This window comes from Cervus elaphus, chromosome 15, assembly GCF_910594005.1.
Source record: "Cervus elaphus chromosome 15, mCerEla1.1, whole genome shotgun sequence".
In the NCBI taxonomy this organism is placed as follows: Eukaryota; Metazoa; Chordata; class Mammalia; order Artiodactyla; family Cervidae; genus Cervus; species Cervus elaphus.
Genome location: NC_057829.1, coordinates 2,275,549 through 2,300,315, shown reverse-complemented (window position 1 = coordinate 2,300,315; position 24,767 = coordinate 2,275,549). Strand labels below are relative to the sequence as shown.

Here is a 24,767-nt window from a genome sequence, read left to right as displayed (position 1 = left end):
TACTTTTGCAGAGACCTCTTTATGATGTAAAACTTTTCCTTAAATCCGAAAATATTTTGTTTCTTGTTGTGTAAACTGTGTGCTGTCTTTCTCAGATAAGAAAAAGGCAATCAAACCCACAGATAAACAGAAAACCTAGCCTATTCCTCATTGCCTATCAAACTCACTCAATATCAACCCTGAGAGGGTCCCATTCACCATCCCAAAAGAAATTACTTTTCTTTTTTTCTTCTCCATCATGTTCTTTCCTGTTCCCTGCAGGATATACCTAAAGGAACACTATTGTCTCACACTTTTGTTTCTGGACCCATCATGAAATTTACTCCCTCCTATATGTCCTTGTTGGGTGATTCTCTCACCAAACAGCAATGTGCAATTGCACTGCAGGGGAAAGTCCCAGGTCTGGAGCCTTATGGTCCAGGTTCAAACCCTTCCCTCACCACTTGTGTCATCTTGAGGAAGCTGCCTAACTCTTCCAGACCTTGGCTTTCTCTTCTCAATTACAGGAATGATAACAGTATCCTTGACATCAAGTTGTCATGAGAAATATGGGAGGTAATTTATGAAAACTGTCTGGAATATGTTAAGTGCTAGATATATACTCTCCTTTTTTTTGTTTGTTTTTGGATATAAACTCAAGATTAGGTTATTGATCCCTAAAACCATTGGCTTCCCTGGTGGTTCAGTGGTAAAGAATCTGCATGCCAATCCAGGAGACATGGGTTCAACCCCTGGGTTGGGAAGATTCCCTGGAGAAGGAAATGGCAACCCACTCTAGTATTCTTTCCTAGGAAATCCCATGGACAGAGGAGCCCGGTGGGCTACAGTCCATGGGATCACAAAGAGCTGGGCATGACTTACTGACTGAACAACAACTTAAAACTATATTGCAAAATAGGCAAATGTGATTAGGGGTTTGTTCTTGTCATCTTAGTACAACACTTCTAGGGTGACTTAAGCAGGAAGTGAAAAAGTGATGTGACATTCACATAGCCTGTGATTTTGCTAAGCCAAGTTCAAACTGCACTGACCTCACAAGCAAAGGCTAAACGTTCACTCCTCTTACAATCTTTTCTTCCTGTTACAAATTATCTCTGAGGAGTAACTTACGACTTGGAGAAGAACAAGCAATTTCCACTGCTGTGATTTTTAAAAAAAATAAAATTAAGGCAACATGCAACTTTTGCATATTTAAATATAGGGTTTGTAGTTATAGAAAAATGAGGATCACACAGATAATGTATTTTTTAAAATCCCCCAGCCTCAGAATGACATAATATAACCTATTTCAATCACTGTCAGTCTCATACGCACACACACACAAAGGCAAAGTCTGAGTAGTTCCAGGGCTCAAAATGAGTAATGTCAGCTGCTAAAAGGTCTGTAAGTATAAGAGAAATGAAAACAGACAGACCATAAGGGGAGGAAGAGCCAATGTCTGTCACTGTGTATGTGTGTATCTATATATGTATCTGTCTTTGTCTCTCTCCCTCTGTCAATCTTTCTCTGTGTATGTTTCTTATTGTCTGTCTCCTGGCTCATGCTGTCTCTCTCATTCTCTCTGTCTCTCTCTGTCCTACACATGTGTACAGATACACCTATTAATGACTCTGATTATTCAGAAATGTGATATCATGACAGCAATAATCAAGAAAGATTGGGACTTCCCTAGTGGTCCAGTGGTTAAGACTCTACCTTCCAATACAGGGGAGGTGGGTTTGATCCCTGGTCAGGGAACTACGATCTCATATGCCTCAAAAAATTTAGTCACTCAGTCATGTCTGACTCTTTGCAACCCCATGGACTGTAGCCCAGCAGGCTCCTCTGCCCATGGGGATTCTCCAGGCAAGAATACTGGAGTGGGTTGCCATTTCCTTCTCCAGGGGATCTTCCTGACCCTGGGATCAAACCCGGGTCTCCTGCATTGTAGGCAGAGCCCTTACTGTCTGAGTCACCCACAGAAGTCCATATGCTTTGGGGTATGGCCAATAATTAAAGAAAGATGCAGCATCCTATGTAAGTGAAATGGGTAAGAATAGGGAAGTGAAGTATCCCTTTATCTGGCCAGTGCTTTTTTCAATATCAAGTTTTGTATCTCAAACGGACTAGTTATACATCACAAACTAATCTCTCATGAGTCTGACTTAGGAAGCAATGCACAAGCTGGGGAAGTGGACACTTATCTGAGAACAGTTTTGCAACCATATAGATCCCTTGCAACTGTTTAGTTGTAAAGGATGAAATCAAAACATCAATTAGATAATATTCTCTGAATAAACAAGCAAAAGATGCAAAAGAACAATGTTATGTATGACATTTTTGACAAAATAAAAATCCGTGTTTAAAGATTCATCATGTTATGTATATGGGATAGTGATTGTCAGTCACACTAGGAAGATATGGAAATAATTGCTATAATTTTAATGCTTAGTCACAGAACAGGCTTATACTAGGCCCAGGAAATGTAAATCTTTAATTAATTAATTAAATTAATTTAATGATTATTTTAATTTATTTAATTAATCCTTTTTAACCTGTACCTCAGATTTCCCGTAATTCTTACTACCCCTCTAGGTTATCACAATGCCGGGCTGTTACCTCATCCAACAAAGCTTATATCCTCTCAATATACCTCTGTGACTAAAGGAAAACAGTGTGCTTTAAAAGAAAAAAAAAATTTATTTGGCTGCATCAAGTCTTAGTTGTGGCACCTGGAATCTTTGATCTTCATTGCAGTGTGAGAACACAGTTATGGCATGTGGGTTCTAGTCCCTGACCAGGGATTGAACCCAGGCCCCCTTCATTGGAAGCATAAAATCTTAGTCATGGGACCACCACGGAAGTCCCAACAGTGTGCTTTAATACATACAAAGGTGGAATATTTCACGGGTTATAGTAATATTTACATTTAGAGTATTTTTGAATCCCTAAATGAGTGCCTGATTGCCAGAAATTTAGGTAATCTTATCCAAGGCAATGAATGTTTTAAACACAGCGGAATTAATGTATTGTGAAAAGTAAGATGGAATACAAAAGTTTTATATTCAAATAAAATTCCCTACCATTAGTTTGAAAAGTATTCACTTCTTTCTAATCTCAAGATGGGAAAAGTCAATATGTATTTTTAAGTGTTATTAATTATTTGGTTGACTATTTCCTAAATAAGTTATTACTGCTGGTTTTTAACAACAAATAGAGGCTTTGTTTGTTTGTTTGTTTTAATTGTAATGTAATTGGCTTACAATGCTATGTTAGTTTCAGATGTACAGCAAAGAGGTTCATTTACACATATATATGAATGGATAAATATGTGCTATATATAACGGAGTATTACTCAGCCATAAAAAAGAATGAAATAATGCCATCTGCAACAACATGGATGGACCTAAAGATTATTATATTAAATGACATCGGACAGAGAAAGAATACCACACAATATCGCTTATATGTAAAATCTAAACTACGACACAAATGAACTTATTCACAAAATAGAAATAGGCTGATGGACATAGACAACAAACTTATGATTAACAAGTAGAGTTTTATTGGAGTCTTATTGTTTTTTTCTTATCTTGCCCATGACTTTGGTGAGAGTGATCCCAGAAAAATGGCCATAACTAGCATGAGATCGTTTCTGTGAAATCCAGATGGGCCCCTCCATGCTGTCAGCCATCAGCCAGAAATAAGCTCCTCCCCTCGCCCAAAACTGGGGTGCCCTCCAGGTGGAAGAAGTGACACTTCCTTCTAATGGACTATAATCCAAAAAAAAAGAGGAAAGGATCACTATGCTGTACAACTGAAACTAACACAATATTGTAAATCAACTATACTTCAATTAAAATAAATAAGAACCTTTGGCTTCTCTAGCCTTAGGACTGTAAGCATCCTCCAGACTAGTTCTGATTCATGAAGACCAGAGTAAATCCTTGCTTATTAGAAGGCATTGATTGTTCAATTACAAACACAGCCCAAGAGAAAATATAACTTCAATGGATATGTTCAGAATTTTAATCTGGGTACTCACAAATGAACTAAGGAGAGTCAAATATCTTAAGTGGAAAAAAAGAATGACGCTACATGAGAAATACAGATAGCTTCCTTACCATACTGCCTATTCCTTCATATAATGGATGGCATCCTTGTGTTCCAACTTTGGGCCCAAACTGAGGGTAATCCTTTAACAGTGTATGCAGAAAACATTTCTGGGAAACCAGGATCCTTCTTACATGTCAGTTTATAATGAGATGTTGGAATCCGCATACAAATCTTGAAAATGATATCTAAATCACAGTCCAGATTCTTCCTTCACTTTCTTTATCTTCCCCTCCAGGAAACAGTTTAATTCCTTCATTTACATGTTTGTGCTCTGTGTGTCTTCTTGTAAAAGTTTGAAAGTATGTTGTTTAAAACGAATGTTCACTGTGAAATTTTGAAAATAAGAGAAGGTATACACATACATACACCCACACACAAAAGTATAAAAATAAACCATTATTTTGTTCCCAAGTTACAACCACTGTGAACATTTTGATCTGCAAGTTGAACTGTATGAAATTGCTGAAAAGTGACTGTTTTGGGACCTGCTTAATCAACAAATTCATTTGGTTAAATCTAAATTTTCTTTGTTTCTTTAAAGATTACTCTATGTGTTTGTGCTTATAAGGTTGTGGACACGTTGTCCAGACCACATTATATCTAGGCTTTTTTTTTTAGATTGAGGGCAGGAGGAGAAGGGAGCGACAGACGATGAGATGGTTGGATGGCATCACCAACTCAATGGACATGAATTTGAGCAAACTCCAGGAGGTAGTAAAGGGCAGGGAAGCCTGGTGTGCTGCAGTCCATGGGGTTGCAAAGAGTCAGACATGACTGAGCAACTGAACAACAGCAAATATACTTTTTGCCATGCAACTGCTCTTTAAAAATATAATTTTTAAATGAGATTTTCATTTAAGGATCTCCTTTATCAGTGTATTTGCTTTGTAGATTGGGGGTCCTGAGCTCCAGGAGTACTGTTATCTGCAGTATGTGTTAACCATTTACCAACCAAAAGCATTGCTTATGCTAGTAGGAAAGAAAAGCTATTAACTCGAGACATTTGAGAATTTTCTAAAAAGTATTTAACATGAAAAACTCCAGAGAAACCAGCTGAATATGTTATTTACACCACCAACAGTATTATATTTCCTTAGAACAGCTATATGATAGGAATTGCCAAAATTGTAATTCATCATATCAAAATTGACCTTTCCAAATATTTAAGAGATTGGAATTTTAGTTAAATACAGTTTCAGGAGCTCATTTGACTTTCAAGAATATATCTAAGAATGTCATGGTTGCATTCCAAATTGTGGTATTTGAAAATATATATTTCTAAATTATTATTATTGAATTTTTTTCCACCCCAGATCTGTTCATTTTTGTTTTGCAATGTAGCATGCACTATTCCATTTTCAGAAAGATAAATTTATTTTTCATGATTTTTTTTGAGTCTATGAGTTTTGAGAGAAATATTTATCTAGACTCGAGCAAATTCATTTTCAAGCTAGGCTAGACACAGAAGAATAGATCCTTTTTTTTTCCCCTGTTCTTTTTTTTTTTTTTTTTTATTAGTTGGAGGCTAATTACTGAAGTAGAAAAGGATCTTGAGCTGTTTGTGCTATACAACACTTACTCTGGTTCCCCTCAGAAAACCTCACTTGGCCAAACAAGATGGCGAAAAACAAAAGTCAGGATGTATCTGCCTTGAGGATACACAATGCAAAGCTCAGTTTTAACATTTCTAACTAATTCTGTTGTAAAAATAATGATAGCATAGTATTTAAGCCAATATTTCCCAGATTTATCTGAGCATCAGATATCTTCCTGGAATCTTGTGGAGCTCCTGGGACTTAGGGTGAAGTCTAAAAAATATTATAAACACCTATAAAGAGTCCTTTGATTGCTTGATTTTTGCCTTCTTGAAACAGTGTCATCTTGGTCACTTATTAAAATCCAGGCAGTTAGGATGGCTGTCTACTGTATGGCAGCAAGTGTTATTTTTTATAAAAATGGTAAAGTGTTGTGTCAAAATTTGACTCTATAATGTGGTATTTAAATATCATTATTTTTAATAAGCATAGCATACAACACTGGCCTGGAGAAGGGCAACCCTCTTCTTCTTACCTGGAGAATCCCATGGACAGAGGAGCCTGGCCAGCTACAATCCATGGGGTCACAAAGAGTCGCACATGACTTAAGCAACTTAGCATGCACACACGCATAGAGCACTGCAAATTATATAGAGTTCTAATGTTAATTTCCATTGTATTCCAGATGCACCCACACATACAGATTATAGATAAAATGACCATGTTAATGGTCCACTGAAGTTCCTTTTATATCTGGATTGAATGACTTGTGACAGTCTGCTGTATGTCCCCACACTCTTACTGTTTCATGACAGTATCCCTGAATACCCTGCTTTCTTGTATCTTCTAGAAGCATTTATAAATCTTCTCAGTTTCTGCCTGCAGTTGTTTGTTACTTGCTTGTTTGTTTTAATCGCCTGTATTACTAAGGAGTCTGGCTTAGTTGAAGTTCTCTCTGAGTAGGTTAAGAGTTTACCAGGCAGGGCCTCATTATTTGCTTTGGTCTTGGCTCTGTGTCTATTTTGGCATCAGTGTGGACTTCAGGGCATATTTGGGGCATAGAATCCTTACCTACAATCTTGTGGAAGAGACAGACCAATGGATAGGTGAATAGGGATAACTTTTAACTGCAGGGAGTCTGGGAGCTCCAAAGCACCTAACATCCCAGAGAGGGAGTGTGGAGAAGAAAGAAGCTGAGAGACACCAGCAGGGCACTGCTGTGGAGGATCCTGTCTGACTTGGACAAGAACTCAGACTTAAATAGTGCAGGGTTTTGTTTACAAGTTATTTTTCCATTTAAAAAAATAAATACAGCCATGTTATCATTTAGCTGTAGTATTTCCTTTCTTTTTTATAAGGTAGAGTTATTTTTATCATTCCTTTGAGATAAGTTGATAGCTTTAACTTTAGGCTCTGAATGAGAAGACCAAGACATTGAATGAAGCAACTGCCCAGAGTCCAGGTTAACTTTTGCTGAAGACCCGACATGGAAATTTCTTGAGTCCTGAAATGAAAAATGAAAACTGGGGATAAAAGGAAAAACATTATTCTCTAAACAAGCAAATTCTAGACCTAGAGAAAGATATGCCTTTATTATTATTTATTTTAATTTTTAAAAACATATCCACCTTAGATGCTTTAAACTAAGCTGATATAATTACAAATTCATTCATCTTCTAATCAATTCCAAAGTTTAATCGATGAGTTTGGCTGTGTCATTACCAGGAAGAGATGTTGGACTGCAAATTTGCTAGTGATCCTTTAAGGTGTTTCTCTGATTACTGATGGAAACACTCCAAAGAATGTGTTGTGCTGTACATAGTCACTCAGCCGTCTCCAACCCCTTCTGACACCATGGACTGTAACCCACCAGGCTCATCTGGCCCTGGGGATTCTCCAAGCAGGAATACTGGAGTGGGTTTCCATGCCCTCCTCCAGGGGATCTTCCCAACCTAGAGACTGAACCCAGGTCTCCTCCATTGCAGGCTGTTTCTTTACCATCTGAGCCACTAGGGAAGCCCAAGAATACTGGAGTGGGTAGCCTATTCCTTCTCCAGGGGAGCTTCCTGACCCAGGAATCAAAGCAGGGTCTCCAAAGAATATCCATTTACAAATCTAAATTCCAGGTGTATTTTTCCTTTTAAAATTGGGTCCTTGATACCAAGGGGGTCAGGGGAAGGTGGGATGAATTGGGAGATTGGAACTGACATATACACCCTTCTATGTATAAAATAGATAACTAGTGAGAACATATTGTATAGCACAGGAAAATCTACTCAATATTCTGTGATGACCTAAATGGGAAGGAAATCTAAAAAAGAGTGTGTGTGTGTGTGTGTGTGTGTGTGTGTGTGTGTGTGTGTGTATAAAACTGATTCATTCTGCTGTACAGCAAAAACTAACACATTTTAAAGCAACTATATTCCAATAAAGACTAATTTTAAAAAACTAAAATAAAGATAACAATAATAGTATTCAAAAAATAAGTAAAATTGGATCATTGAAACACTAGAAACACTATAATTTGACCGTACTCTATAACACTGTTTTGATCAAAAATACAAAATACTCCTTCCTGGTTTTCTTATTCATATTATGACTTAAGTTCAGAAAGAGAAAGAGATTCAATTCAGTCCCCTGCATTGGGTTTGCTGAAATGTTACCTGCAAAAAAAACAAAAAAAAAAATGGTGATTAACACTTCCAAGCAGCTAAACCCAATCATGTCTTGCTAAAGAATAGTATTTTACAGATACTGTATTGTTTATGTAATTAAGGAACTCAAGACTGGATCTTTTCCTTTGTTGTGGATTGTTTTGAACTTTTCAAGAATACAGGAAACTCTTTGTTGGGTTAAACATTTTTAGTGGGGAAAATAATAGCAGTGACTTTTAAATCAGATTTTTTTTCCTGTAAAGCAGCTTTTTCCTGTAAAGGAGTGTTATTTTCATTTTCACTTGTTACAACACAATCTTTAAAAATCCTTTCTCCAAATAGTAGTTATTATTGTTTTCCTGAAATATATTTTACCAAGGATTATTTCCATTTCCCCAGGTAGCACTAGTGGTAAAGAACCCAACTGCCAATGCAGGAGCCATAAGAGACACAGGTTTGATCCCTGAGTGGGGAAGATCCCCTGGAAAAGGAAATGGCAACCCACTCCAGTATTCTTGCCTGGAGAATCCCATGGACAGAGGAGCCTGGCCGGCTACAGTCCATGGGGTCATAAAAAGTCGGACACAACTGAAGCACCTCAGCACACATTTCCATTTTATGACTCAGCTCTGGAACATTGGCCAAGGATTGTTTCTACTCTGCCCTGGTACAAGACTGCCCCTGAGAACCTACAGATAATAAAGAGATTTTGCTGAGAATACTGTTTTTCTTTCGAAAAATCAGATGGACTTATTGATTGATCAATAGATAGAAATAATGTCCAATTATGATGAGGAAAGTGGGAAACAAAATTGTTAAATCTTGATAAGTCACTGACATTATCTACTAAAATAAATGTGATAACCATAGGACCTATAAATTATAGTTTTAAGACTATATAACCACAAAAATTAACATACATGTACAGAGATAAGAGGATTATAATTGCCAAATTGTTTGTAATTAAAAAAAGAAATGATCCTAATCCCATAAACATAAATGGATTAAATAAATTGTGGCATATCCATGTTGAATGGATTCATCAGTCCTTACAAGGCGTGTTTTAGAATTGAAAGCTAAAAACCATATGATTATCTCAATAGATACAGAGAAAGCCTTTGACAAAATTCATCTTCCATTTATGATAAAAACCCTCCAGAAAGCAGGCATAGAAGGAACATACCTCAACATAATAAAAGCCATATATGATATATATGATAAACCCACAGCAAACATTTTCCTCAATGGTGAAAAATTGAAAGCATTTCCCCTAAAGTCAGGAACAAGACAAGGTGCCCACTCTCAAAACTACTATTCAACATAGTTTTGGAAATTTTAGCCACAGCAATCAGAAAAAAAAAAAGAAATAAAAGGAATCCAGATTGGAAAAGAAGAAGTAAAACTCTCACTGTTTGCAGATGACATGATACACTACATAGAAAACCCTAAAGACACCACCAGAAAATTACTAGAGCTAATCAATGAATATAGTAAAGTTGCAGGATGTAAAATTAACTCACAGAAATCCCTTGCATTCCTATACACTAACAATGAGAAAACACAAAGAGAAATTAAGGAAACAATTCCATTCACCATTGTGATGAAAAGAATAAAATACTTAGGAATAAATCTACCTAAATAAACAAAAGACCTATATATAGAAAACTATAAAACACTGATGAAAGAAATCAAAGATGACACAGACAGATGGAGAAATATACCATGTTCGTGGGTTGGAAGAATCAATATAGTGAAAATGAGTATACGACCCAAAGCAATCTATAGATTAAATGCAATCCCTATCAAGCCACCAACGGTATTTTTCAGAGAACTGGAACAAGTAATATTACAATTTCACAAATGGAAATACAAAAACCCTCAAATAGCCAAAGCAATCTTGAGAAAGAAGAATGGAACTGGAGGAATCAACCTGCCTGACTTCAGACTCTACTACAAAGCTACAGTGATCAAGACAGTATGGTACTGGCACAAAGACAGAAACATAGATCAATGGAACAAAATAGAAAGCCCAGAGATAAATCCACACACCTATGGGCACCATATCTTTGACAAAGATGGCAAGAATATACAATGGAGAAAAGACAATCTCTTTAACAAGTGGTGCTGGGAAAACTGGTCAACCACTTGTAAAAGAATGAAACTAGAACACTTTCTAACACCATACACAAAAATAATCTCAAAATGGATTAAGGATCTAAATGTAAGACCAGAAACTGTAAAACTCCTAGAGGAAAACATAGACAAAACACTCTCTGACATAAATCACAGCAGGATCCTCTGTGACCCACTTCACAGAGTAATGGAAATAAAAGCAAAAATAAACAAATGGGACCTAATTAAACTTAAAGGCTTTTGCACAACGAAGGAAACTATAAGTAAGGTGAAAAGACAGCCTTCAGAATGGGAGAAAATAATAGCAAACAAAGCAACTGACAAAGAATTAATCTCAAAAATATTCAAGCAGCTCCTGTAGCTCAATTCCAGAAAAATAAACGACCTAATCTAAAATTGGGCCAAAGAAGTAAACAGTCATTTCTTCAAAGATGACATACAGATGGCTAACAAACACATGAAAAGATGCTTACATCACTCATTATCAGAGAAATGCAAATTGAAACCACAATGACATACCATTTCTCACCAGTCAGAATGGCTGCTATCAAAAAGTCTACAAACAATAAATGCTAGAGAGGGTGCAGAGAAAAGGGAACCCTCTTACACTGTTGGTGGGAATGCAAACTAGTACAGCCACTATGGAGAAGAGTGTGGAGATTCCTTAAAAAACTGGAAATAGAACTCCCATATGACCCAGCAATCCCACTGCTGGGCATACACACTGAGGAATCCCAAATTGAAAGAGACACATGTACCCAAATGTTCATCACAGCACTGTTTACAATAGCTAGGACATGGAAGCAACCTAGATGCCCACTGACAGACAAATGGTTAAGAAAGTCGTGGTACATATGCAGAATGCAATATTACTCAGCTATTAAAGAGAATGCATTTGAATCAGCTCTAATGAGATGGATGAAACTGGAGCCTATTATACAGAGTGAAATATCTCAGAAAGAAAAACACCAATATAGTATATTAATGAATATATATGGAATTTAGGAAGATGGTAATGATGACCCTATATGCGAGACAGCGAAAGAGACACAGATGTAAAGAACAGACTTTTGGACTCTGTGTGAGAAGGCGAGAGTGGGATTATTTGAGAGAATAGCATTGAAACATGTATGTTACCATACGTGAAATAGTTTACCAGTCCAGGTTCGATGTATGAGACAGGGCACTCAGGGCTGGTGCACTGGGATGACCCTGAGGGATGGGATGGGGAGGGAGGTGAGAGGGAGGGTCTGGATGGGGAACACATGTACACCCATGGGTGATTCATGTGAATGTATGGCTAAAACCCCACAATATCGTAAAGTAATTAGCCTTCAATTAAAATAAATAAAGAATTTTTTTTTAAAAGTGTGTGTTAGATCTACTGGGATGGATGAGGAAGTTGTGCTGCATTGTTTACTGAGAAGAGAATATGCATTATAATATAGTGACAGAAGAACAGTAAAGGAAATGGGTAAGTTTGAATGAAAAGAGAAGATATATGGAATGATAAACATCAAATTTAGCATTTAAGGGACTGAATTTGGGAGTGAGAATGAGAGGAAATAAAATCTTTTTTTTCCTTTTATGTAACTTGAGTATTGTTTCATTTATTAAATGAGCTTTATTATTTAGAAAGAGACTATTTTATTATGTATTGTTATACAAGGATAGTCATTTAATCCTGTTTCTACGTTTCTAGGCAGCCTAGAATTCAGGCTGACAGAGATTGAGATGTAAGAACAAAAAAATTAATGACAGGACCAGGGTGAACAAAACAGCTTCCTTCTTCTTAGTATTCTTCCCACTATGTTAACATAAGTACTTTAACATTAGAAATAAGTTGATCTCCAAGCTTATCCACAAATGCATATATCAACTCATACATAACTCTATCTCCACTATGAATAAAAAAGTAAAAATTAATAATTTCTCTGGATAAAAGAAAAAGTGTAAGTTTGTAACCTATGGCTTTTCTTCCTACCTCATTTCTACCAGTTATACAGATTAACTACTTTTTGATCACCCTACCTTACCAATTTAATATTGTGGTGAATCATATGTAGTAAATAACCTTCATTCTTTGAATTAAAGATATAATAGTTCCTACACAATATCCAGTGGTATGAGTTGCCTTCAGATTAATTGTGTTATGAAAGGAGCTATGGTTTGGGAATGTCCTCATTTGATTTTTATCCTTATACTGAAAGGTGTTAGTTAGCAGAGAGGGATATTTCTCTTTTGGCATCATACATGTTTTACTCAAAGGTCATATTTCATTTTAAATTCACCACTTGGAAACCAAGGACAAAATTCAGAAATGGTAGAACTTGGGGTAAGTGATTCTTTAATTTTCAGCTTAAACATTCTATAAATTTATGAGTTTTAAAGAAAGGCAGAAGCCAAAACTATAGATAAAGCTCAGCATAATCTGTAGGTTTTTGTTCACTGTAGAATTGAATATAACATTGGGAGTGTATTAGTCTAGGGTTGGTATAACAAAATACCAGGCTAGGTAGCTTAAACTACACACATTTCTGCTTTCCTAGTTCTGGAGCCTGATGGGTCAGGATCAAGGTGCCATTAGGGTCGGTTTCTGGGGAGGCCTCTGTCTTTGGCTTGCAGACAGCACCTTGTCAGTGTGTCTTCCTGTGGCCTTTGTATGCGCAGGGTTTGGGGTGGGAGGGGGAGGGGGAGCACATGTTCTCAAGTGCACTCAGGTACTTCTTCTTATAAGGACACCATTCTTGTTGAATTACAACCACGACCTTAAGATCCTATTTAAGTCACATTGGGACTTATGGCTTTAACCTATTACTTTGAGGAAGACACAATTCAGTCCATAACAGGGAGAAAAATAGGCCTGGGATACTATAGGATACTAAAGTTGTATATGTTTCATTTTATGCTAAGTTTCTGCTTTCTAAGTTTTCACTCCCTCTTTTAGTAAAAGCAGTAAATTTAAGTGACATTTAACTGCCTTTTCCAGCCAGCAGTCATAATCTTTAAAGTCTAATTTTATAAAGGCATGCATTATTTCATTAAATTGTTAAAATGTCTTTAACATTTTATGCAGAATATATGCATATATCTTTCTAAAGAGTTATGTTTAAAAGTATGTCTTTTAAGAACTTTTCCTTTTAAAATAGCTTTAGTGCTGAAAGAACTGTTTAAATCTCAGTTAGTTGTTAGAAGTCATCAGTTTCTATTATTTAACTGCCACTATAAAAGTATTAGTTGGTTGTTAAATACTTTCTTCTGATTTATAAAAAAATCGAAATATAGAAGAGCACAAAAATCACATCTAATTACAGAAAGGACCAACAAACAAACATTAATATTGTGAAATTCCTTTTAGGCAGTTTTCTATGTCCATTGAACAAAAAGTGAAATTACAAAGTTTGAGTAATACTCTTCACCCTGTTTTGTGTATCAAGTTGAATTCAGCCTCCAGCTTTTATCTCAGCAGTATGAGATTAGGTTTGCTGAAATTGGATTGACAAGTGGTCCTTTTCTACAAATGAGGGTGACATTTTCTTCTCCCATTAAGACTCTCTGCCAAAATTGAAATGGAAAACAATACTTTCCACTTAATTGTCATTTGATACTGCCTTGAATTTCTTGAACTCTTGGTGTAATGAGACTTTATAAGAGTCTCAGTATCCACTCCTGTAGTCCTCAGACTCAGGGACTTGTAAGAATTTAAAACTATCACCTTGTAAGTCTTAGGCTTACCCAGTCTCTGTGTAGTAAGTGGGACTCATTCCTCTGTTAGTGGCTTCTGGGAGAACATTCAAGAGATCTGGAGTAGGTCTTGGCAAGAGACCTTCTTTAGTTTAATTTTTTCAGATCCTGTTTTGCTCTCCTCATTCTTGAACGTAGATGCCACCCACCCCTACCCCAGCACACCTCCTCTGAAGGTAAGAGATTTAATAATCTGACCTGTTACACTATTTACCAGTCCACTTACCCCAGACTACTAAACTTTGCCCATGTTCCCAATCACTGGCTGAGGGCTTATCAGCTTACATGAACCAACAAGTTGGCTACCATCTTGATAACAAGTATGGAACCTACCCAGAAGACTTCTGATACTGTGCTCTCCATCAGCCCAGCCTAGCACAGTGGCCATTCTTCTGGGTTTGTAGTGTCTCCTCAGACATTTGTCAGCTGAAAACAATGCACTGTCTAAAAGCTGAGAATTGTTTTATTGGGCAGACATACTGAGGACTTCAGCCCAGGAGACAGCCACTGATGGACTGCTCTGAAGAGGTAATGGAGGAGCCAGGATACAAAGGCATTTATGCAAAGTAACTCAATACTCAGAACATCAAATGATTATTGTTAATTAAAGAGAAATAGACATCCCTAGTTATTGAATTTAGTACTCTTCTATGTATAGGAAGTTGCATGAGTCTGAACTTATTAAATTCATTCCTTCGATATGCACCTTAAGGGTTTCATGCTAGTGTTCTGCTTTTCTACTTCCTGAATCTCCTCAGGGTACACTGGCAAGGGGCAGCTGCAGTGGCTGATGACCTGATGGCCACAACATCCTTTGTTTACTAATGTGGCGGGAACAGTCTTCATTCACAAGCTTCAGTCAAGGGTGACACAGCACTCATTGATTTAAAAAAAAACAAAAACAAAAAAAAACCTCCCAAAGTGAGTGATTTTCTTTCTCTGAAATGCTGTTCTCATTTGCAGTCTCGTCCCTTCCACAGTGTTGTGCTGCCTGGAAAACCCAGGTAGAGCCTCTTTTAGAGTAGTTGGTGTCCACCAATGCTGCTCTAACGCCCATCAATCAAAACAGCTAAAACTCTTCTCACAATCCTTGTAGAGAATAATGGGCCAATGGAACTCTACCATTCAAACTAGGAGTTGTGTTAATGAGTAAACATTAATTTACTTGGATGAATAAAATAAGGATAGACAAAGGCAAAGGAATATAGATGGCAAAAGATGACTCAGCACCAAGTTTTTGTCTCAATAATCTCTGTAGAGCTGTGGTTCTACACAGAGCAAGTGAGCAGAACATCTGTTTCTTTATCTATAAAATGCAAGTAGCAATAGGGCTGTGAAGATGAAATGATAGGATGTATGTCAAGGCCTTGGAATAGCACCTGGAATATGGCAAGCATTCACTAAATATTTTTTGTTGTTAGTATTGATAATATTGTTAAATGGAATTTAAAAATGGAAAAGATCCAAGCTTTTGTATATCAGTTTTACCAGTTTCTTACTGGTCAACTTGGAGACAGTTATTTGATCCCTGAACCTCCTCGGCAAATGAGAAAAATAACCAGTCCGGTGCACAAGAAACAACTTGTCCTCTTAACCTCTTTCAACTGCTGTCATTTTTATTTTCCTTCAGTTACAAAGGAATGAATAATTTTACTCATAAGAACTGCTCTATGTTTTCATTAGTCCTGTCTCTCTCACTGGATGGATTGGGCTGGCTAGAGTGAGAAGGGCACTGAAGGAAACAAATCAGAATACAAATCTGAATGAACAACTATATTTAGTGAATGCTGTTTTTTCATAAATACTGAATGCAAACCAGACCTAGCATAATATCTACATTTTGAAACTATATTTATCCTATTCCCATGAAACAAATTGTCAGGCTCAACTTTGTCAAAGCACTTGTTATTTGGTCTTCAAATAAAGATATGTTGTGAAATTAAGTGGGAAAATATTCTAGGTCTACTCTGAGAGTTTGGGGTTTAATTTCATCCAAATACTAGAAGTTAATTAGTTAAGCTTATCTGTTTCAAAACTGTGAGCAGGTATAAGAAAGTTGCTCAGTCGTGTCCAACTCTTTGCGACCCCATGGACTGTAGCTTGCCAGGCTCCTCTGTCCATGGAATTTTCCAGGCAAGGATACTGGAGTGGGTTGCCATTTCCTTCTCCAGAGGATCTTCCCAACCCAAGGATCAAACCTGGGTCTCCCACACTGCAAGCAGACTCTTTTCTGTCTGCGCCACCAGGGAAGCCCGTGAGCAGGTATAATGCTGTCCAAATTAGAGGGCTACAGATTCATTTATCATCCACTTAGATTGCAAAACATCCATTAAAATGCTTTGCATCTTCCTAGGCATAGGAGAATATACACATTCAAAATAATTAGAAAATAGGGAAATTTGATGTTTGAAAAAATTTTAAGGAAATGGAACAGCTTAAATTATCATATTAAGCCTCCAAAACTGCTACCTCGTTGAGTGGTCTTCTCAGAGTCTGTGTTCCAGAAACACCTGATAAGCTGATAGAAAGAAACTACTACTTTAAAGATACTATCAAAATAGCCTACCATTCTCTATATACATCCTAAATCAAGGTAATGTTTTGTTGACCTATTAAAAGAGCCTGACACCTAGTCTTCCATAATTATTTTTCTGTCTCTTTCTTTGTTTTCCAAATTATTTAGCTAACTGCATAATTACAGTGACAATCTCTGGAATCACCAATCATTTTGATTTTGAAACCTTTTAAGCCATGTTTGCTAGCATTCAGAAGAGCCTGTCATTTATACTCAGAGATTTGAAGCTTATTCCTTAATGAATGTCATATACAATTAATTTGCAATAGAGTGAATGTGAAGCCAGGATTAAAGCCAGTTCCCTCGATGGTTTTCAAAATGAATACTTTGCTCGATCTAATACTAGAGAAACTTAGATAAACTTCAGCATGTTCAATACTTATTTATTGTTCTCTGGTTCATTTAGCACAGAAGGTCTTTTTATTAGCAGATACCTTAATGATTGAATGGTGTTTGTTTCTTTTGGTTATTAATCATGTAACTTAATTTTTATTGTTGAGAGATATATATTTACTTACTTTAAATGATGTGAAGCTCAATATGTAGGTTTGTTGGAACCCCTAATTGTAAATTAGGCAAGTGTGTTCTGGATATTTATTAGTTTTAATGATAAAACCCATATAACAAAGACTCACTGAGAAACTACTGTGTGCAAGACACTTAGTAAGTTACTATGAGAAGACTGGCACATGCCTCAGTGGAATTCACAGAGTACTTGCCCTTTGGCCCATTAGCTTCGATGAAGAATCTATGGTGAAATATGAATTCCAGGCTCACTGGTATGTCCCGTACAGCAGAAAAATGTCTGTTTTCTAAGGAGAATGTCTGCTTTCAGAGGAGAGACAGAAAGCAGTATTAAAGAGGCCTCCATATTCCTTGATTATACTTTCTTTATTTTAGACTCTCATGGATTTCATTTTCGGCAGCAAGATTGGTTTTCCTTGTTTGATGACTTACCCATCACTTCCTCTAGTCGGATTGAGCGTGTTACTATACTACTGAAACTTCTCGTGAAGTTCCCATCATACAGATACCATTTCCCAAAGAGACGCCAGAATCTAAATAGAGCAGAGTGGTTAGTGGGAAAGATAGCCTGGAGTCAAGTGACCTGTGCTCACTGACTCACTAGCCTCAGTCTCCCCATGCATAAAGCGAATGGGTCTCATGAAAAATTAGCTTCTACCATTGCCTTCCTAAGGACACATTCCTCTGATTGGGGATCCCAAGAGAAGAGCAATCTAAGAGGCCTCCCTTGGGTCAGGTGCCCTCCTTTTGCCGAAAGTAGGAGAGGATCCCTTGATGGATAGTTTCAGCACTGGGAGCCATAGCAGAAGGAGAGGCCCCAGAGGGGGAGGGATGCTGAGCTGGCAAAGTGACTGATGTTCTTTAAAATAGTGTTTCTCAAACTATGAAGGACCGATGGCTTTTTTTTCTTTTCTTTCTCCCCAGTCCTTTGCAAATTGATACTTTTTTAAAAAAGACGTGTAAGATACAAACCTATCTCTAAATTATTAATCAAGTGTTCCTCCATCTCTCGGATCATCCTATTGCACAGTCTCAGAGGAGCTTCTCTTATCCTTGCTGAGGAAATCCCTCCAACATGCCCTAGAATCCCTCTACTTCTCATCTTGCAGCCTCTTTTCATCCTCTGGTCATCTGACTTAACCTTCACCTCTCAAGAAACTGCAAGGTCTTCCTTTTAAAAATCCAATAATATCTTGTCAGGTTTCATCCTCAAGTTCTCCTCTAGCACTTACTATTCCTTCTGGATGGAAGCTCTATCCTCAAGGACATCCCTCACAAGAACACATTTCCCTCCTTCTCCTCTCGTGAAACTTAGTGCCTTTTTCTTTCTCTCGGCCAAATTTCTAAGAGAGATGCTTTTCTAAGATTCAGGGCCCAATTCTTAGGCTCTGTGCTCTTTAAAAATATGAATATCAGTGTCCAAAATGTGGTTATGGGATTTTCTTTCAGATTTGATTGTATCCCAAGATATTTGCAAACAATATATCTGATAAGGGACTGAAATTCAAAATATGTTTTAAAAACTCATGCCGCTAAATGTCCAAAAAAAAAACAAAAATGTAATCTGATTAGGAAATGGGCAGAAGACCTGAAGAGACATTTTCCCACAGATATACAGGTAGCCACCTGGCACATGAAAAGATGCTCAGCATGACTAGTTATCAGGTAAATATTCAAATCAAAACTACAGCGAGGCACTTCCCTGTTGGTCCAGTGGTTAAGAATCTACCTTGCAATGCAGAGGCCACCAGTTCAATCCCTGGTCTGAGAAGATCCCACATGCCATGGGACAACAAAGTCTGTGTGCTACAACTACTGAGCGCATGCTCTGGAGCCTGCAAGCTGCATCCTCTGAGGCCATGCGCCACAACTACTGAAGCCTGTGCACTCTAGAGCCTGTGTTCTGCAATAGGAGAAGCCGCTGCCATGAGCAGTCTGTGTGTGTACTGTACTAGAGAGTAGCTCCCACTCACCACAACTAGAGAGAGTCCACACACAGCAAAGACCCAGTGCAGTCAAAAGTAAATAAATAGTCCACATTAAAAAAGGAAAAACTAAGATACGATCTAATGCCTGTCAGAATAGCTATTATCAAAAAGACAAGAAATAACAAGCATTGGCAAGAATGAGTAGAAAAAGGAACCCTAGGTCACTGTCGCTTGGAATATAAATTGCAGCCACTATGGAAAACAATTTGGAAGATCCTCAAAAAATTAAAAACAGAACTACCATATGATCCAGCAATTGCACTTCTGGATATTTATCCAGAGAAAACAAAAACACTAATTTTAAAAGATATATGCACCCCTATGTCCATTTAAAAGATATATGCACCCCTATTATTTGCAATAGCCAGGATATAGATGCAATTGAAGTGTGTACTGATAAAAGAGTGGATGAAGAAGATGCAGTATTCTGGAATGTTACTCAGCCATAAAAAGGAATGAAATCTTGTCATTTGTAACAACATGTGTAGACCTAGAGGATACAGGGAAATAAGCCAGAGAGAATAAAATAAATACCATATGATTTCACTTATATGTGGAGTATAAAAAGCAAGTAAATGGACAAAATAAAATAGACTCATAGATACAGAAGACAAATTGATGGCTATAAGAGGGGAGAGAGATGGGAAAACAGATGAAGTAAGTGAAAGAGATTAAGAGGTTAAAAGTTCCAATTGTAAAATAATGTCACAATGATACAATGTACAGCATAGGAAATACAACCAATAATATTGTAACAACTTTGTACCATGACAGATGGTTCATTTCAGTTCAGTTCAGTCACTCAGTCCTGTCAGACTTTTTGCGACCCCATGGACTGCAGCACACCAGGCCTCCCTGTCCATCACCAACTCCTGGAGTTTATGCAAACTCGTGTCCATTGAGTCGGTGATGCCATCCAACCATCTCATCCTCTCTCCCCTTCTCCTCCTGCCTTCAATCTTTCCCAGTATCAGGGGCTTTTCCAGTGAGTCAGTTCTTCCCATCAGGTGGCCAAAGTATTGGAGTTTCAGCTTTAGCATCAGTCCTTCCAATGAATATTCAGGACTGATTTCCTTTAGGATGAACTGGTTGGATCTCATTGCTGTACAAGGGACTCTCAAGAGTCTTCTCCAACACCACAGTTCAAAAGTATCAATTCTAGATACCATTACAAATGGTATGTAGACTTAATGGCAGTGATCATTTCATAATGTGTACAAATAGCGAATCACTGTTGTACACTTGAAACTAATAGGATATTGTATGTCAATTATAGTTCAGTTTATAAAGATTTGGCTCTATCTCTGTGTTAGAATTTATCTAGTCATAAGATAATAGTATGTATATTCTCCCAATAGTGTCTGGAAGAAGATAATGGACTAGAACTTCTAAGTAGGCAGTGCTGACTCATTCATTGAAAAAGAAAGACACCATCGCTAACACCATCGCTAACACCATCGCTAAAATAAGGGATAAGCAACTCCTTTTGTTTCCTTCTTACTTGATACCTTTCTTTGTGTCTGGAGCTTTGGCAGGTATGAGAGGTGAAACTATAGAAAGAGCCTTTCATCCAAAGTCAATAGGTATGTTTTCTTTGTCAATAACAGGTTCCTTAACTCTCTGACCACCTGCGTCATGATATATGAAATCTCTTTCTCCAAAGTTTTGTAATTTTCTTATATTTCTTCAAATCATTGTGTGTAATAGTTGACTTTCCATTTTCCACGATCCTAGCTTTGTGTAAGCTCCATTTTCTTATTCTCTTCTAGCACCTGTGTTCTAATTAGAGGTGAAATAAATGACATTCAGAACTTCCACTAAGGTACTATAAGGTAAGATCCTTTCATGAGTTGAATTCTTTGCTTTAAAAGGGGGCCTTATGGCTTGATTTATGAGAAGAGATTAAGGAGGAATAGGAATTCTGTTTGGTGCTTTTTAATATAATTCATAATCATTACTGTACACATCTTAATGTAAATATACAGTCATGCTCAATTTTGTGTATCTTAATAAAGATGCTTTTTTTAAACTTGTTTGCTCATCAGATTCAAAATTACAATGGAGGCGTTTGTTGAAATATGAGATAAGTTGATTTTATTTCAAAAGCTTGTTTGTATCTTAACTGTAGTAACAAAAGGGTTTTTAAAATGTCATTAGATTTCTTAAAGCAGGAGACAAATATTGCACTTCAACAAGGTTGTTAGGTCTTGTGATACTCAAATCTAAATGGAGAATTAGCTGGTTCTAGCATTCATATCTGGTCATGATGCTGGATGTATTTCTATACCTTATTTAGTCTTCACAAATAGTGCCATCAGGGTTAAGTATTATGATCCCTATTTTACAAATGAGGAAACTGATGCTTTGAGATGTTAAGAACTTTATCCTATGATAATGTCAAAGGCAAGGTTTGATCTTGGACATGTCAGATGCCCTTCCCTGTACTCTTCTACCTTAATGCTGGTCCTCACATTATGATGCCAGGAGCCTGTATTATTGCTGTGAGGTTGTTAGTACACTAATCCTTTGAATGTTCTTTAGTGACACAGACATTCTACTAAATTATCCATTTATAAAACAAAGTGAACCGAGGCTATTCCATATATAGAAAAGATATGGTTTGGGGGACTCAGGATGAATTGAAATTGCTTATGAAAGCAAATAAAAGAAATACTAATTCCAAGTTTCTTCTTTTGCTTTTTGTTCTTTAAAATAAAGGTTTAGGAGTAATGGTGCTAGTATGGCCCCCAAAACTAAGCTTTTAAGCTATAGTCCTGATATTAAATACTCTCCACTCATTAGGCTCAGAAAAAAATACAGGTTAAAGATAAATTATATAATGAAATTCCTTTCCAAAGAAAGTCATGCAAGATATTGAATAAGGTACTGAGCTGAGTCGGGGGAAGGAGGTGCTGGTTAATGGAAAAGTCCCTGGGCTGGAAAATAGGAAATGGGAAATGCAGGTGACAGCAGCTCTTGAAGGCTTAAAAAAGCTACTTCACCTCTCTGGACCTTTGTTCTTTATTTGTAAATGGAGGGTGTACTGGTACTCTCTTAATATAAAATAATAACTTGCCTTTTGGATGTCCATTGCCAATGCAGGGAAGTGCTATGTCTACTAAAGTCAACTTTTTTCTTAATGGCCATTGAACTAAAGAGTTATCAGTTATTTTCCTTTTCCTGTTCTTTACTTTAAATACATCCTGAAACTCTTAATTTCTTTTTATTCTGTTACCATCCTGATTATCATTCAGCCTTACTGGGACAACTGTGTAATCTTCCTGATGGTTTCCTGGCTTCTATTCTTCCCGCACCAAAATCCATTCTGTGTGCAAGACTAGTGTCTAGGGGACCTGGATTAGAGCTCGTTCTGTGTGCTTGTGCTTGTGCATGGTCAGCCTGTAGGACTCTGCAACCACAAGGACTGGGGTCCACCAGGCTCCTCTGCCCAGGAGATTTCCCACGCAAGAATACTGGAGTGGGTTGCTATTTCCTTCTCCATGAGATCTTCCTGACCCAGGGATTCAACCCTAGGCTCTTGCCTCATCTCCTGCATTGCAGGTGGATTCTTTACCCCCAAGCCACCACAAGAATCCAACTAACTACTCTCTGTAAATGAGCACCGTTCTAGCTACCCAAATTTAATTCCTTTTAAAAACTAGGAGTTTTATTTTTAAGGCACATTAAAATATTCCCATATGGAAAAAATACTTATTTGTGTAGCTTGAGGGATTTAGGCAAGACATGAAGAATTCTCACATGTGTTTATGGTTTGTTTCATGGTCTAAGCTCCTCGAGGGTAGGGATTCCCTAGTGTCTTCCTCACTGTGTGAACTACAGTACCTCTAAAGATGCCTGTTCCCTGCAAGAAACTTAGTAAATATTTATTGAATGAATGAGTATAGAGTCAGAAAATGCTTTAGGTAAAATGTCTCAAAAAAAAATTAAACAGTGCTTATAGATATCCCCGAAAGGCTTATTGCTTTAGACGGAGGGTGGGGTGAAGAGAGAAAAGTAGAGGAAAAGATGAAAAAACAAATTCTGGGAAAGGGGACAGATAGCATTGCACACAGAAAATAGCAGTAAATCGTTTGGAGGGACCACTTGTGGTATTTTCACTAGTGACACTTCTTTTTGTTTTTTTTTTTTAAATAATTTTATTTATCTGTTTACTTTGACTGTGCTGGGTCTTCATTGCTGTGTGGGCTTTTCTCTAGCTCTGGCGAGTAGGGGCTCCTCTCTGTTGCAGTGCGTGGTCTCCTTGCGGTGGCTTCTCTGGGAGCACAGGCGTTAGGGCGTGTGGGCTTCATGCTGTAGAGCGCAGGCTCAGTAGCTGTGGGGCACGGGCTTAGTTGCTCCAGGGCCTGTGGGATCTTCCAAGATCAGGGATCAAACCCAGTATCTCCTGCATTGGTAGGTGGATTCTTTACCACTGAGCCCCCAGAGAAGCCCTCTAGTGGCATTTCTTATCAGTTGTAATGGGTGAAAGAGCCCAGTCCTTTGGATCTTGCATAGATTTATTAGTTAAGCCTGGCACATGGATGATCAGAAATCTTTGTTGAATGAAGGCCCAAAAGAATAAAATAATAAATTATTGAACTGCTAAAGGCAAAAGTTTGCTTTTTTTAATAGCCATGATAATATTCCCTTGATGCCGATATTTAGTCCCTGTTGGTAACTGAAATTCCAAATACAGTGAGTGTGAAAAATGTTCCATGAAACTGAGTTCAATTACTGTGCTAGGCTTCTCCCTTAGAGAGCTTCAGTTAGCCCATCTTCCAGCCAATTGTCACAGGGACAATCCAGGATGCCACACTATGCAAATGTGTTAAAATGCTGATGGGAAAACAGAAGCTCGAAAACTGTCTTATCTGTCAATTGAATGATGTAGCCTTGTGGTTAGATTACAGCAATTCGGGGGCTTTTTGTTTTCTGCTGATTGAGATTTGACAGCTGTTTATAAAATATTTACATTTTGATTTCAGTCACATTGACAGTACTTTAGGATCTTTGGAAGATGATAATTGTATGTTAGGAAAGTGTTTTTAAAAGTTTGAAGCTGATCTGTTGAGGGGGAAAAATCTTTGAAAAATTTTACAAACGAAGGAAATCCACTTTATAAAATGATAAACTTTTAATAAAAGTCAGAAATGATAGACATTTGGGACCCAGAGACACTATATGTGAAGGAAAGGAGTATCCTTCTCCAGTCTGCCTGTTTGGGTCTCTTTGCTTTTGTTTAGCTGAGTATACATGCTTCTCACCTTTTTTCACTTAATTATGCTGATATGATATTTGTATGATAGGTACATGGGTAAATTAGTTAGGATTTGAGGACATCCGTATGGACTTTTGTGAAAAAAATTCAATACATATACTTGGTATTAAGTGAAGAGAAATTAATGAAACAGAAACAGACTCAAGGACATAGAGAACATACTTATTGGTGTCAAGGTCAGTGGGGGAGGGATGTAATGGGGATTTGGGGTTAGTGGATGCAAACTATTATATAAACAAT

The 24,767-nt window shown here is 37.3% G+C and overlaps 1 protein-coding gene and 1 long non-coding RNA gene across 5 annotated transcripts in view; one reads left to right on the top strand and one right to left on the bottom strand.

The window, feature by feature from the left end:
* The window catches only part of CHRM3 (cholinergic receptor muscarinic 3), a 546,556-nt gene that overhangs the window by 220,920 nt on the left and 300,869 nt on the right, over nt 1–24,767 (top strand). For 2 of the 4 annotated variants that reach the window (XM_043925588.1, XM_043925590.1), the window contains exon 3: nt 21,019–21,081. The exons of 1 other annotated variant lie outside the window; for it this stretch is intronic. The gene's annotated coding sequence lies outside the window, so the exon portion shown is untranslated. Of the gene's footprint in view, nt 1–15,063; nt 15,083–21,018; nt 21,082–24,767 lie in introns of those variants that run through there. One more of the 4 variants, XM_043925591.1, reaches the window with a different exon arrangement.
* On the bottom strand, nt 1,766–22,773 carry LOC122708867. The gene is made up of 3 exons (XR_006345339.1): nt 22,658–22,773; nt 12,444–12,448; nt 1,766–1,781 (listed from the first exon to the last, which is right to left on the bottom strand). It is a non-coding gene; the product is annotated as an uncharacterized LOC122708867 (long non-coding RNA).